We start from the raw sequence: 11,188 nt of genomic DNA on the forward strand, positions 1-11,188 counted from the left end.
CTAATTGCCTTCCTCACAAAACAACTCCATCATGTTATTCTCGTGGGTCTTAGAACAACTGAAGAGGACACTCCACTTAAACTATTTTCGGAACTTTCATGTCATGGCAAGAAATGGAATTAGATTGTACTCTAATGACAAATCATCAAAGGGAACATATACCAAAGTGGTGGAGGTAGTTTGGTTACGTGACGAGTAACTATGGCTATGCTTTAGCTCAGTGGGCTATCAATCTGGCCATGGCAAAGGCCTAGTAAAGGCCATGAGACTGTAACTATCTCCATGCCTCTGATATAATTGTCGTGGCTCCTTCTTAACTAGAGCACAAGAGGAATGAACACATCCACAATAGGACCATGCTATGAACCCACCAAGGTAGTAGCCTAGCAGTGTATGAAGCCAACATAAGACTATCATTCTCCTGACCCAGCAATCCAGCAACCAGTTTGATAGTGAAAGTCAAAGCACATCTCCAGAAGAAGCTGTGTTGTTGTGAGCATACCCATATGACAAACATCAGGCGATGGATGGATGGTGCTGTACTGTCGAAGCAAGCAGTACGTTCTGACACAAATTTAAGGGTGACATTTTACTTGTCACAATACGTGCTGTCAAACCCAATGAAGTAGACCCCAAAACAGCAGCAGCAGCACCAGATCGATCTGTCCCATGTGAGCAATGATGAGCATGCATCGTCCACCACCGGGATACTACCCATCCACTCTGAGAGGTGTGACACTTTAAAAGCGCCTCCATTCACACCCTGCAAGCACAGCAAGTCTGATAATGGGTACATGCTTTGCAAAGCTCTCAAACACAGCACCGTTGCCAAGAGCCGTAGGCGGCGAACTAGGCTATCCGCTGATGATGAAACTGTACATATTTCTAAAGTACAAGTCCAGTTCAGAGCATCAACATCAGCAGACAGTGAGTGAATAGATGTGACATGCAGGGATGTAGTGCTGCTGTAGCACGGGGGAGAGGCACTCCCACACCATTTTCAATTTGAGAATACATGGCAGTGGCGGTCGGTGAAGTTTAAGATGAGGGAGGACAATCATTTTTTTAATGAGCATGGCTAGGGTTGTGGCGGTGATTACATTTTGTCAGCCAGTGATTGTCAAGCAAATAACTGCCAGTCTCACGGTAATTGCCCGTTAACTAACATGAACACATTTAGCATCTCCTGGCTTCCACGCAAAGCCTACAAGCCACTGATGCAGACCTTTGGAACATCTACATTTTAAAAAGTCTAAGAAATCCATTGAATATAGCCTACACCATCACAATAAATCCATTATTTATTTTAGACAGGTCTTAAGAAACATGATATAAAGAAGTTCATTAGTTCATTTAGCAGACAAGATTTGCTTAGAATTCCGTGGGATTATTTTATATTATTTTATAGAATGAAGAATAGAATACCTGAAAAAAATAGAACAGATATTTTCTCCAAACGATTTGAGGGAGTGCGCACATGCGGCTATTCTGTGTTGAGCGGTTAACAAAGAAACAGGTACTCCTGTATGCTTCATTTAGAGTTATTTACAGTACCAGTCAAAGTTTGGACACACCTACTTATTCAAGGGTTTTTCTTTATTTTTTACTATTTTCTACATTGTAGAATAATAGTGAAGACATCAAAACTATGAAATAACACATATGGAATCATGTAGCAGCCAAAAAAGTTTTAAGCAAATCAAAATATATTTTATATTTGAGATTCTTCAAAGTAGCCACCCTTTGCCTTGATGACAGCTTTTCACATTCTTGGCATTCTCTCAACCAGCTTCACCTGGAATGCTTTTCCAACAGTCTTGAAGGAGTTCCCATATATGCTAAGCACTTGTTGGCTGCTTTTCCTTCACTCTGCGGTCCGACTCATCCCAAACCATCTCAATTTGGTTGAGGTCGGGGGATTGTGGAGGCCAGGTCATCTGATGCAGCACTCCATCACTCTCCTTCTTGGTAAAATAGCCCTTACACAGCCTGTAGGTGTGTTGGGTCATTGTCCTGTTGAAAAACAAATGATAGTCCTACTAAGCCCAAACCAGATGGGATGGCGTATTGCTGCAGAATGCTATGGTAGCCATGCTGGTTAAGTGTGCCTTGAATTCTAAATAAATCACAGACAGTGTCACCAGCAAAGCACCCCCACACCATCACACCTCCTACTCCATGCTTCACGGTGGGAACCACACATGCAGAGATCATCCGTTCACCTACTCTGCGTCTGACAAAGACAAAGGACAGATTTCCACTGGTCTAATGTCCATTGCTTGTGTTTCTTGGCCCAAGCAAGTCTCTTATTACTATTGGTGTCCTTCAGCAGTGGTTTCTTTTCAGCAATTCGACCATGAAGTCCTGGTTCACGCAGTCTCCTCTGAACAGTTGATGTTGAGATTTGTCTGTTAGTTGAACTCTGTGAAGCATTTATTTGGGCTGCAATCTGAGGTGCAGTTATTCTAATGAACTTATCCTCTGCAGCAGAGGTAACTCTGGGTCTTCCTTTCCTGTAGCGGTCCTCATGACAGCCAGTTTCATCATAGCGCTTGATGGTTTTTGCGACTGCACTTGAAGAAACTTTCAAAGTTCTTGAAATGTACCGTATTGACTGATCTTTATGTCTGAAAGTAATGCATAGCCACTTTAATAACTCTACCTACATGTACAAATTACCTCAATTACCTCGACTAACCGGTGCCCCCGCACATTGACTCGGTACCGGTACCCCCTGTATATAGCCTCGCAATTGTTATTTTTACTGCTGCTCTTTAATTATTTGTTACTTTTATATTTCGTATTATTTTATATTGTATTTTATAGTGTTATTTTTTCGGGTATTCTTTCTTAAAACTGCATTGTTGGACAAGGGCTTGTAAGTAAGCATTTCACTGTAAGGTCTACACCTGTTGTATTTGGCGCATGTGACAAATAAAATTAGATTAGATTTGATTTGATTTGATTTGACTGTCGTTTCTCTTTGCTTATTTGAGCTGTTCTTGCCATAATATAAACTTGGTCTTTTACCAAATAGGGCTATCTTCTGTATACCACCCCTACCTTGTCACAGCACAACTGATTGGCTCAAACGCATTAAGAAGGAAAGAAATTCCACAAATTAACTTGAAATGCATTCCAGGTGACTACCTCATGAAGCTGGTTGAGAGAATGCCAATAGTGTGCAAAGCTGTCATCAAGGCAAAGGGTGGCTACTTTGAAGAATCTCAAATATAAAATATATTTTGATTTGTTTAAAACCTTTTTGGTTACTACATGATTCCATATGTGTTATTTCATAGTTTTGATTACTTCACTATTATTCTACAATGTAGAAAATAGTAAAAATAAAGAAAAACCCTTGAATGAGTAGGTGTGTCCAAACTTTTGACTGGTACTGTATGTAACTTTAATTGTGATACAAACATTGGGCTATATGTTTTGATTTTTAATACATTCTAAGGCTACATGATGTGAATCTAATGAGCTCTAAAGTCGCATTTAAGGCATGTGCTCTGCTCTGTTTTTTGCACAGGCTGTACACACTTCATCAGTCTTTCATTCACAATTTGACAAGCACTTGATAATGCCTCGAATTTCCCGGCGGCATCCCCTTTCTGTGGCCATAATGCCCCCTAAAAAAATCCATGCCTTTTGCGGCCAGTGGCCGTTGTGCCTTTGGGCTGAATATAATAATTATAATTCCCCTATCTCGGCTTCGCGCTCCAAAGCACTTCTCACTCACATGGCTCTTGGTCGCATGATCGGGTCTTTCTCACAGGCTACAGGTCAATACAGACACATTGGGGACACAACTGCGCTTGTCCTTATCCAATTCCGAGGTGCATATTGAAGATATTGGAAGAACTGTCCACATTTACTTTTCGTCAGCAAACAAGATGAGTAGGCCTAGCGAACAGCAAAAGCACTAGCCTATGTCAATCTACTGTCCCCCATAGTACAAAAGTTGGCCTATTTTGAGCGAGAAATACATATTCCAAACATAGTCTGGGACAGTTGTGGGATGCGATAGATCCCAAATTAATACAACCACTAGCATCCCAATTGTTTTTTAAAGTAAAGGCTGACGCAACAGATCAGAACGTTTAGCTTAAAATGTTGATAAACTAATAGGCTATTTCTTCACATTATAAGCGCAGCAATGCGCACACTGCAGTAGGCTATAAGCGCGAATGTTCCATTAGCGGGAAAACACCATTCTCAAAAGTTACCACAAATGAGATTATGCATGTATTGCTTTTATTATAAAGGTGCATTTTTATGTTGAAAATGATCTTCCCCAAACTTGAAACTCAAACGCTGTATATGTATGCCAGTTATGCTCTACACCTGTTGTAAAGCGGATTCATGTGCTTAATTTTAAGAAGTTATTTGGCCACTTCAGTTGTGATACAAACCTTATCAAAACATATAGCCCTATGGACTAAGCTACATGAGGTGTGCGACTATGATTTGAAAAAGTCACAAAAAAAAGGAATGCGCCTTAAGCTGGACATGATTCACAAGTGATAATATATAATTCACAAGTGATAGACAAGCGATCACACATCAGACTATTCTTGATTTAATCTTGTCTTTACATATACTAAATAATATATGTGTGAAATTTGTTTTGATTTAGAATGGACCATTATCATGCACCTGTCTCAAAACAGAGGCAGGGGAAAAAATACATGTAATCTATGCACTTAAATAGCGAATGGAGGACGCTATTCCCGTGGTTCATTTTCATGCTAGCCAGGTAGGCTATACTCCTGTTGTAAAGATAAGCAATGTGCTTAATATTAGGAATGTTGAGAAATAAATATAGTAGGCCTAGCCTATAGAAAGCTGATGGGATCCTCCTCTTTTTAATAGAGGCCATCACTCTGTTTTCTCACACAATTGCATAGCCTATAGAAATGTTGTGCAACATGAGCTCATGGGCTCTCATTAAGTGTTTGATTAGATTTTCGAATACATTTGCATTGATGTCAGAGTGATTAGAGGGACAATAGAGTGCTGAGTACCAGGCAGTTAGCAGGTTTGGTAGGCTACTAATGACCATCAGCAGCATCAGAGCTTGGAGAAGCCTAACTACCGTGACTAAATGGTCACGTGGAATTTGACTGCCTTCATGACTTGTGACCACGGGTCCAACAGTTGCAAACAAGAGTTTGTATTGGACAAATTCAGCTATGTTTATCCCCATTTCGTTCCGTTTGCTTCCGTTGAAGTTTTTTTTTCAACATAATCGGCAGAATGAAATCCGCCTTGATCACAAACGCAAACACAGTTCACCTTCATAGCAGCCACATACAAACAGCGTGATCCCTTTGATTGTTGGATAATTCCTTTCTCATCTACATGCTCTCCTCCTCTCACCTTATCCCTTCAGTTATTTGAAAAGGAAATCATCTCCCAAATATCACTATTTCTAAAACAAGCCATAGAAAGTTGGTTGCAATTTCAATTTAAACCTCCAGAAACGACAGAACAAATAATGCAACAAATATTGTGGTTAAACTCAAATATACTAATTGATAAAAAAACATTTTCTTTGGACAAAATGTTAAAAAAAGGTATAATCTTCATAAATGATATCATCGGTAGGACTGGTGGAGTTATGTCGCACATGCAGCTAACAAAAACATATGGAAATGTCTGCTCTACCCAAAATTACAACCAAATAATTGCAGCATTACCGCAAAAATGGAAGAGGAAAGTGGAAGGGGGAAAATGTAAGGAACTTGTCTGTCGGCCTTGTATTAAAGAACATATTGGTTAAAGAAAACTGTGATAAATAACAAAGTATACCAGTTTCATTTCAGGACCAAAGGATTGACAGCCATCCCATATAGATTGCAAAATAGTTGGGAAGATATTTTTGACGTACCGATCCCATGGCATAGTGTTTATGAACTAATACGCAAAACGACGCCGGATTCAAAACTTTTTCAATTTAAATTTTATATATATTCTTGCTACCAATAGAATGTTATTTATATGGGGGATACAATCTTCCCAGCTCTGCAGATTTTGCAGCGAAGAGACAGAATCATTAGATCATTTGTTTTGGTACTGTCCATTTGTAGCTTGTTTTTGGACACAGGTCCAGGAATGGCTAAAGGATTGCAATATTTACCTGGAGCTAACCCTGCAGATAGCATTACTGGGTGATCTGAAAAGTCATAGTCAATCGATCAATAATATAATAAGCTTTTGTGAAAGAGCACAGTTAGAAAGATATGGCATATAGAAGCAAACCGGATGGACATCATGAAAATTATCAGAGAGGTTGAGGGTAGAGGAAGTTCAGGAGTGAAAACAAACAAAATAAAATTATTGTAAAATTGACTGTGTCCATAAAATGTATATAGTATGTATAAGCTGGAAGTAGAGGCCTAAGCATTGTTGTTCACTAGTTTACTCCAATTAGAGAAGGGGTGGTGGGGTTGGAAAGTAATAAAGGGAAATATATTTTAAAAAAGGAAATGTATATGGATGTGTATATATGTATATATTTGCGAGAAAAAAAAAACATATGGGGGATTGGAAGTGATGCAGACAATTACATTGATGGAAGTTACAATCTATCTGCAATATTAAAGCTGATCCACCCCCTAATTTTTTTTACAAAAAAAAAATATATATATATCAAATATTTTAAAAACAGCGTGATCCCTTTGATCGTTGGATAATTCCTTCTCTCATCTGCGTGCTCTCCTCCTCTCACCTTTTCCCTTCACTTGTGGACTTCAGTGCACAACACATCAGCTGTCTGTGACCAGTCGAAAAAACCTTCCCAAGCCAAACCTTTATATCATAACCGCTACACACAGCCTGCATCGTTGTCACCATATTCGCTAACGTCAAGTTAACATAGCTACTAGAACTAACGCGTTAGTAAACCCGCTAAAATCATGCAGTACAGTGTACAGTTAGCAAGCAGTTTAGCAGTTACAGCGGCAGGCCCCGGTGGCAATAAAATAATAAAACCAAAAGCTTACCTTGACATGGAAGAATTCTAACGTTGGATAGCCATAGCCAGCTAGGTAACATAGAATCGCTCTCTGTTTGAGCCGGGTGTTTGAGTAGGCTAAACTAGCTAGCTGCATTGGCTAGTTAAGTAAGTGAAAGTATTTATATATATATATATATATATATATATATATATATATATATATATATATATATATATATATATATAGCTAGCTCTCTCTCTCTCTCTCTCTCTCTTGCTTCTCCTTTATTTTATACAAATGTATTTGTTCAAAACTGTTCAACTATTGTCTTTCACTCTCTTTGAGTCAAATGCTCACCACATTTTATGCACTGCAGTGCTAGCTAGCTGTACCTTATGCTTTCAGTACTAGATTCATTCTCTGATCCTTTGATTGGGTGAACAACATGTCAGTTCATGCTGCAAGCGCTCTGATAAGTTGGAGGACGTCCTCTGGAAGTTGTCATAATTACTGTGTAAGTCTATGGAAGAGGGTGAGAACCATGAGCCTCCTAGGTTTTGTATTGAAGTCAATGTATCCAGAGGAGGACAGAAACTAGCTGTCCTCCAGCTACACCATGGTGCTACCCTACAGAGTGCTGTTGAGGCTACTGTAGACCTTCATTGCAAAACAGTGTGTTTTAATCAATTATTTGGTGAAATGTGAATACATTTCGTATAGTTTTATCTAAAAAGGATAACTTTTTTAATGTTTCACTATTTTAATTTTTATGAAATTCACTGAGGAGGATGGTCCTCCACTTCCTCCTCTGAGGAGCCTCCACTGATACACCCAGTCACTACAAAGATACAGATGTGCTTCCTAGCTCAGTTGCTGGAGAAGAAAGAAACTGCTCAGGGATTTCACCGTGAGGACAAAGTAATACTGCAAAAAATGTGGCAAAAAAAGTAACTTTATGTTCTGAATAAAAAAACATAATGTTTGGGGCAAATCCAACACAACACATCACTGAGTACCAAGTACAAGTATGCTTGTCATTGGCAAGGACTAGGGAGTTTTTTAGGATAAAAAGAAACGGAATAGAGCTAAGCACAGGCAAAATCCTAGAGAAAAACCTGGTTCAGTCTGCTTTCCAACAGACACTGGGAGACAAATTCACCTTTCAGCAGGACAATAACCTAAAACACAAGGCCAAATACACACTTGAGTTGCTTACCAAGACAACATTGAATGTTCCTGAGATGCCTAGTTACAGTGTTGACTTAAATCGGCTTGAAAGTCTATGGCAAGACATGAAAATGGCTGTCTCGCAATGATCAGCAACAACTTGACAGAGCATGAAGAATTAAAAAAATAATAATGTGCAAATATTGTACAATCCAGGTGTGGAAAGCTCTTAGAGACCTACCCAGAAAGACTCACAGCTGTAATTGATGCCAAAGGTGATTCTAACATGTATTGACTCAGGGGTGTGAATACTTATGTAAATGCAATATTTCTGTATTTCATTTTCAATACATTTGCTAAAATTTCAAAAAACATGTTTTCACTTTGTCATTATGTGTAGATGGGTGAGAAACAAATGTAATAATCCATTAAGTCAAGGGGTATGAATACCTTCTGAAGGCACTGTAGGTAGGTAAATGGTGGTTTTCTTCCCTGTCTTCTCACTCTCTGGCGGTGGTGCGAATGATAAATAACTGTAGGCGCGTGTGCAAAGGGCGTCCGTTGGAGGCTTGAACACTTTGAGCGGGCCAAATCCTATGTAACAAGAACAGCCACAGAGAGGAAACTCTACCAGGGGTTGCTAAAACGGCTTTCCTCAAAACAGTTGGTTATGGACTTGGGGCTCATGAACGACGAACTTGAACTCGCTCTACTGTCAGAATTGCTTATTGCGTATGCAGACAAACTGATCCACCGCATCAAACTCATCATCACACCAACGAGATCTAGGATCCAAATTCCCAGCGTCTGCCTTGATGTTCATCAAACTCTTGCACAGTGGAACCCAGAACGACATGTGATCACTTGGTTAGGGTGCTGTCCTTTCAGCACCACGATTCTAAGTGCGCTCAAATTGCTTAAAATAACCCTCATCAAGATCTGCTGCCTACACCTAATAATCATACTCATCACTTATTATTATTATTATTATTACAAATACAAGATTATCACTTCTCACAATGGTGCTTGTTTAGTAAATTTGAATCTACTGCTGAATCTACTGCTGTAGCATTAGTCGTGTTAGTGATCACAAAAGACCCAGATAGTGCCACTCTGCCACAAAGAGGTCTGTCTGCAGGTCATTGCAAAGAGAGAATCATGTTGACTTATTAAAACCAGTTGTCATCCCGTCAGTACACTGAGCAAGTACCAAATTGCATACAGTACATGTTTCTAAAGATCTGGGGCAGCCTATTAGTAAAGCATAGTCATTGGCTGATTCTCTTACAGTATACGAACTAGCAGTCCTCTCTCTGTACATTGGCCAGGCACATTATGTAACAGCATGTCCCTTTTCCATTATTTTCCACTAGGGCATGACCTTGAGAGTTAAAACCCAGTACAATACCAATAGCCATATATACATGAACAAAGTAGCAGTAGTATAGGCCTACATATGCACTGCAGGTCTTGCAATCATGACCTCTTAGCACCACCACAAACAAGAGCATGGTTTCAAGAAAATATATCAGTATCAGATGTTTAAACAACATAATATGATATAAACACATTGGGGGAAAAAATCTAAATTTGCTTTGTTTCTAAACTAGCATCATCCGCCAAATGGTTCCCTGCGTGCAGCACAGCCAGCGCAAGCGCATACCGACGTGCCAGGCACGAGGCAACATCTCCTAAACACATCAGAACCACAGTGGAGGAAAGCTCAGCGGAAAATGCCATATTACAGCTGTATTTAAACATTTCATATATTGCATTTGACAAATGAATGAAAACAACACCACTAACTGGATACTACTGACATGTAGCCTTTTTCCTGTTAGACTGCTGATACTTTTGTTTTTGAAATATCCACCAGTGGAGTAGGCTAACCCACTCCCTCCCCATACAGTATCAGGCTATTTGCTTGGGTGAAAAAGAGCCATAACTGACGTAATTGTTTTCTGTAGCCTAAATTATTACATTATGATTTGTAGTTGTACTGATGATCCATTATGATATAGCATCTTCAGAAGATGGGGCATGCTTCCCCAATGTTAATGCTGCAAACGTCTTTATTTATTTCCATTTAATACAACTTTTTTTAAAGACAACTAACCTAATTGTTTCATACAACTGAATAGTCTGCAATATAATGTATCTAGCAATTAATTACTTATCATGATTATCTCTATACAAATCATAATGGAATACAGGGAGGGATTCCCTGTGCATTTTACTATTATCCACAATAAAGAAAACATATTTACCTTGAAAGAGTGCGAAGTTAATGGGGCTTTGCGTTCTTCTTCAGAGTGGGTTATGTGTGGACAGAGACGCTATTAGTCAAACGTTTACTATTCTGTCGACCCCTGTGGTGAGGTTTTCTTGGGAAGAAATGAGCCTAGTCGAAATTCACTGATGCAGTTCCTAGGATGCTGCAAGCAAGCAGAACAGTCCACAGACATTCACACTCTCACTGAGGATACAATGAAGCGCAGCGTCAGACCGTGTGCATCACGTGTCTCTCTCTCTCTTTCTCTCTCTCTCTCTCTCTCTCTCTCTCTCTCTCTCTCTCTCTCTCTCTCTCTCTCTCTCTCTCTCTCTCTCTGTGTGTCAGTCTCCCTCACACAGAGAGGTTGATGCATGCAGGAGACAACTGTTTTGGTGGGGTGCTTTTTTAATTTGCGCAAGATGAGGAAATAAATACGCTTTCTGCTGCACCCATGTTATGCAGAACTATGAAGTAGAATGAGCAGGTGGATTTTGATGTGGATTAAATGTACAGTCTCATGAGGGTCATTGTCAACAGATATACAGTGCCTTGCAAAAGTATTCATCCCCATTGGTGTTTTTCCATTTTGTTGCATTATAACCTGTAATTTAAATGGATTTTTATTTGGATTTCATGTAATGGAAATACACAAAATAGTCCAAATTGGTGAAGTGAAATGAAAACTTGTTTAAAAAAATTCAAAAAAATAAATAACGGAAAAGTGGTGCATGCATATGTATTCACCCCCTTTGCTATGAAGCCCCTAAATAAGATCTGGTGCAAC

The 11,188-nt window shown here is 39.3% G+C and overlaps 1 protein-coding gene across 1 annotated transcript in view; it reads right to left on the bottom strand.

Annotated features, from left to right (window-relative positions):
- Positions 1-10,618, bottom strand: part of LOC121552590 (visinin-like protein 1) — a 54,880-nt gene extending 44,262 nt beyond the window's left edge. Inside the window, exon 1 of the mRNA XM_041865548.2 lies at positions 10,400-10,618. The gene's annotated coding sequence lies outside the window, so the exon portion shown is untranslated. The remainder of the gene's footprint in view (positions 1-10,399) is intronic.
- Between the last annotated feature and the right edge of the window lie 570 nt (positions 10,619-11,188).

The sequence above is a fragment of the Coregonus clupeaformis genome, unplaced genomic scaffold (genome assembly GCF_020615455.1).
Source record: "Coregonus clupeaformis isolate EN_2021a unplaced genomic scaffold, ASM2061545v1 scaf1182, whole genome shotgun sequence".
Lineage (NCBI taxonomy): Eukaryota > Metazoa > Chordata > Actinopteri > Salmoniformes > Salmonidae > Coregonus > Coregonus clupeaformis.